Source organism: Sinocyclocheilus grahami, unplaced genomic scaffold (assembly GCF_001515645.1).
Source record: "Sinocyclocheilus grahami isolate Dianchi unplaced genomic scaffold, SAMN03320097.WGS_v1.1 scaffold4.1, whole genome shotgun sequence".
NCBI classification, from domain to species: domain Eukaryota; kingdom Metazoa; phylum Chordata; class Actinopteri; order Cypriniformes; family Cyprinidae; genus Sinocyclocheilus; species Sinocyclocheilus grahami.
The window spans coordinates 393,164-398,662 of NW_015505183.1; the positions used below are offsets into that span (position 1 = coordinate 393,164).

A 5,499-nucleotide genomic window follows, 5' to 3' on the forward strand; every position below is an offset into this window, starting at 1 on the left:
TGATGCGTTTCTGGTCTCAAATTATAGCTTTTTACTTCTTACAGTTTATAAATGTGTGAATTTCTGTCATGATGGTTCTTTTCCATAACACTGAATGTTGTAACAAAGGTAATAAAGAGTTGGTTATTATTATTAAGTCTCTTTCCGGCGCAGACTGCATAGGTTAAGCTTATGGAGATGGGTCTGTAACATGATGAATGAACGACTCGAAAAACCCGAAGACTCGAGAGATGAACTCGCATGCGCGAATGAACAAATCACTCCCCGAGACGACTCGTTCTTCCCGAGTCACATTAAAGATTCGTTCAAAATGAACGAATCGTTCAAGAACGACCCAACACTAGTGTTATGGGGGGCTTTAGATCTATAGCCAGGATGTTGCCTCCCGTTACTCCCTTTAACTGATTGTTGCTTAAAGTCCATTAAGGCTACGTTTACACGACAACGATGTAGTCAAAAACGGAAAAGTTTTTCCCTTGCTTTTTTAAAAAGTTTCACGTATACACGACAACGTTTTCAAAACGATTTGCGTTTCCACATATACGCGAAAACGTCCAAAAAGACTCTATTACGTATGCCAGGCCAGTAGTTGGCGCTGTCACCTTGGTAGTAAACAGTACCTCAGTGGTCACCAACGAACGTGGTGCCCGTGGGCACCTGGTAGCCTGCATGGAGTCTCTGAGTCGCCCAAGCACGTTCTATAAATAGCCTAAATTAGCGTCGGCCGGTAAATGATATCATATCGAGATTATGATCAAATTTATGTTAATAATGATGATAAGCTCTGGACATTTTTACTCAAAATGGATTAATCTAACACCCTATCACACAACAGAAATAAATGTTACAGCAACCAGTCAGTGCATGTCGCTAATAAGTCTGCAGCGCTCTCTCCCACATTCAATACCATGACTGAGGTGACCTTGAGCAAGGCACCGAACCCCCAACTGCTCCCCGGGCGCCGCAGCATAAATGGCTGCCCACTGCTCCGGGTGTGTGTTCACGGTGTGTGTGTTCACTGCTGTGTGTGTGCACTCTGGATGGGATAAATGCATAGCACTAATTCCAAGTATGGGTCACCATACTTGAACACATGTCACTTCACTTTCATGTTATGCGTGTCTCTGAATGTGTGAAGTAGTTTCATCTGATACACAAACTCAAACACACGACACGTGACTCGCGGTGTTTTCAGCATCTGTCTCAATATGTGAGGACTTAAACACACGCACTTCATCTTCAGAGCTGCTCTGAGAGTCACTTCACCAGCTTTATGCAGTTTCATTTAAGAAAAAATACTGTCAAATACACGCTGAAACTAAAACTAACTGAAAGAACTTCACGACAAACCATCAAAATAAACGTTCGGTTTAACGTGAAATTATATGACTGAATATATTACTACTGTATACTACAATGCAATGCTCAAAGTAATAATAATATTATTATTATTTTTAAGGAAGATCATACAACCAAGTTATTTTTTATTATTATTAATTTATACAGTTCTGTTGTGCAGCATCATGTCTGATAAAATAAAATAAAAATAAATAAAAATGCAATGTTTTGTTGTAAATTGATTTTCATTTGATTACATTTTAAAAGATTGATTAAATTGTAAAAGTTTTATTAATTCATTTCACTAGACACCATTTTTTATGATAAATTTGTACTGAATCATAAAACATGGAATCCATAAGAAATCAAATGGAAAACACAGAATTTAGGGGAAAATAAAATGCATTTTTTGCATAAAATGCAAGATATCAAGATATATAATATATGTGTGTGTGTGTGTGTGTGTGTGTGTGTATGTATTGGAGTATATCAAACAAGTAGCCCTTGAGACTATTTTATCCCTTCAGGGAGACCTCACTCACAAAAATTTTAGAGACCCCTGCAGGGAAGTGATGATTATATGTTGTATATGATGCGTCTCCGCTGTTGGTTGTAATATTGGTGAAGTAAATCCACACTTTGCTGAAGAAGCGTTAACAAACTCTTGAGCAGCAACCACAGTACCATATACTCCGCCATTGTTGTGTATGTTTGTTCTTTTTTTTTGCTTTTAAAATCGCCACATGCTGCGCATGTCTGCGCCGTTGTCATGTAAACAAACAGGCAAAACACATAAAAAGTTTCCCGTTTTTGACTGAAAACATTGTCGTGTAAACGGCCCCTAAGACTTTCTGCTTTTCAAGACATTACAAAATAACATCATATTCGAATAGTGTTACAATTTTCCAAAACTCCAGCCAGAACCTCTCTGTGTGTAATTTGTCACTAGTGCATTCAGAGCACATCCTGGAAATCAGTGTGTTCGTTTTCATTCATGATATTAATTGATAAATTCTCTGAGCAAAAATTATATACATTTTAACAGTTGTACAGTAGTCGTAAACAGTGGAATGACATTATTGTAGGTCCAAGTAACCATGTAGGAAGCAGATTGGATGGAGGTGGTAGCTGTGCATGGAGAGATGCTGGCCAGCACACAGAAGGCTGACTCGACACTATAACTGACCTCTATGCAAGAATGTTTATTTTCAAGTTCGAGAGATGCATTTAATGCAGAACAAATGCAAATGCATAGTAAAAGCCTCTTCCACAAGCTATGAGAGTTTCTACTTCTATTAATTTCTTATGTGCATTACCAGTCTATGACTTATAGTCTATACATTATCTATCTAAAATTCACTTAATCTTCACAAATGTGGTTTACCACATCAGTAATGGATAACTCCTGAACTGATATAGACCGAAAATCCATAATATTAGCTGAATCTCTAGAAGCAAAATGATTTGTAACAACTTGATATTACTCACATGCAATCAAATGTCCTATAATTAGATTAAATCGATCAGAGTCCTGAAACATAATCAGTTTAGTGGAAAAGGTCAGAGGCATTTGTTTCTTGTGAAATATCTACAACCTGAGTTCACATTATGGAACGAGAACAGATAATGAATCAGTATTTTAAATCTGCCATTTCATTTATACTGACCTCTTGGCCTTTTCAGCTATGAGGGTCTTAAAACCGAAGTGTTTACCAACATCTTAAGTTTTCAGATTAGAGTGCTGTGCACAAGTAATTATGAAATTAATCTCCATTTAAGCGCATGTCGCTTTAATCCTGCCGGCTGTGCTCTTTCTTTCTCTCTCGCTACCAGAAACAAGGTCACATCACACCATTGTTATACATAATACATAAACTTCAGGAAAATGCATCTGTGAGATATGCTAATATTATTAAAATCCCTTTTCAAATACAAGAGGTGGATCATGAAAAGTTTTGTGACTGCAGATGTTTGCAAAAAAGTTACCAATGAATAATTTGGAAAACTATTATTGTAGTGGATGTGCAGTTGAATATAGCCTGTAGATCACAGTGGTTCTCAGCTGGTGGGTATATAGTGACCTGAAAATGGATTGCAGGTCTATTTTGATAGGGTCTTGAGTGCAAGTTATAAAATTCAACTTTTAAAAGGGAGGATGGAGGAATGTTGTTTATATCAAAGGCTATTCTATTACAACTAATGCAATTTTTGAAATACTGAGAACTATTAAAACTATTGAAATACTGAGACATTTGTACATGTTTCTGTTTACTCTGTCATGTTAAATTTTTTTTTTATTTGTTTGTTTTTGTTGCACTTATGCTGTTTATAGTAATATTACTACATTTTAATGTTTGATTATGAATATTTTTTAGTTTGCTTGTGTAGTGCAATGGGTCACCACATGATGTATAACACTAAATCTGGGTGCTAAAGTATAAAAAGTCTAGTTGTATAGAACTATTACTACTTGACCTTAGTCTTAATAACTACTTTTGAATGGAATTTGGTTGATTCTGTCATATTAAATATTTTTGACTTGAATAAAATCTGTTAATTTACATGTTTCCACATCTAAACATATTTTACAGTGGCTCTAAAGCATGTGTGGCAAGAATGGAGATGAGTATACCAATGGCATCACTCTCTGTCTCACCCTCAGGGCTAAATCTATCGGACTCTTTTTCCAAACGTCACACCCACACAAACAGACTCATGAGAATTGCCTTATGCAGCTTTTTATGTTCTATTAATATATGCATAAAAGAATAAGTGACGAAAAGGTCATTCAGCTGTTTTCATCCATATGTCATTAGTGTAAACACAGGATGTTGATCCAATAATGCAATAACAATATTCTCCTTCCCTATGTAACCCTTAAAAGTGCAGGAACATAAAATAATTACATTTAAAATTAAACATAGAATTAGTTTACTAATAATTTCCAGCATAACAGTACGTTTTGTGGTGTTCTTAAAAATATTGCTTTTATTTTCAAATTTAAAATATGAAAATAACGTAAGGATATCAACATTCTGCCATGTTAATTTCAGATCAATATTGTAAATTTATACATTTTTATTGCATATTTTAGTCACGTGGCCGAGTGTTTGCAGAGACCCCCTTAACGTAAGTATCTCCTGTATACAGAAACCATTTAAGGGTTAATATCTGTGAACGAGCTGCCTAGACAACATTTTTGAGCACCATAGGCGTGTAACATTTTTGAGCAACACAGGTGCGGTACGAGACAGCTGAAAAAAATATTGCTGCACGCATGCTGTCTAGACAGGCAGCTCACTAGATTTTGAAACACAACCCACTGGCGCGTGTTCCTTAAGAACAAATCTTGCAATTATTAAATCTACAGTAATTGCATGCAGAGTAGCCTAAACATTTAGATAAAAACGCAAAACGGTTTGATAAAACCCCGTGTTTACACATTAATTCGAGTAAACGACTAAATGGGCGATACTGAGAGAATGAATTATTTCGAATTCATCATCATCACGGCCGTGATTGAGGCCGTTAAAAAACACATTTCCTTTTACCGGAGCAAATGATACACGCAATAATTGTAGTATTACCAGTGTGATGTCCCGGTCCATGTAAAGTGTCGGTAAAATCCAGTGTTCAGTGCTGATGGGTGTTGAGGATGCTGTGCAGATAGTGGTCCCTCCTCCTCGGGCGCCGGTGCCGTGAGATGATGATGATGCGCCGTCGGTGCGACACTCTCATTTATGGTGAAAATATTTTCTCAAGTCAGTCATCGGTCTTCTACATGTACAGGTACTCTAGATCAGGGTGCGAATTGACCGTGACCGTCGGGGGGGGGGGGGGGGGGGGGGTCAGAGCACTATTTTTTATGTTTTAAATAGGACTGTCAAGTGATTATTAAAAAAAATCGAATTACTTAATGTACCAATTAATCAAATGAATCTCAAATTAATTAGATTAATTAATCAACATGCACATCATGTGCTGATTAAAGATAAAGTTATTATTAAAGATAAAAGTTAGCACTGTGTTCATTTAGAAAAAACCACTGAATAGACATTACAGAAAAGTAGCTGAAATATAAGTAGCTTTAGATAGAAATATTTTAATTCAACATACAAAAATGCAAATAAATAGTGAAATATTAAATTATTTTAAAAAACG

At 36.1% G+C, this 5,499-nt stretch overlaps 1 protein-coding gene across 1 annotated transcript in view; it reads right to left on the bottom strand.

Annotated features, from left to right (window-relative positions):
• LOC107582256 (receptor-type tyrosine-protein phosphatase epsilon-like) overlaps positions 1-5,128 on the bottom strand; it is a 17,605-nt gene extending 12,477 nt beyond the window's left edge. The window contains exon 1 of the mRNA XM_016268033.1: positions 4,926-5,128. The gene's annotated coding sequence lies outside the window, so the exon portion shown is untranslated. The remainder of the gene's footprint in view (positions 1-4,925) is intronic.
• Positions 5,129-5,499: the final 371 nt, after the last annotated feature.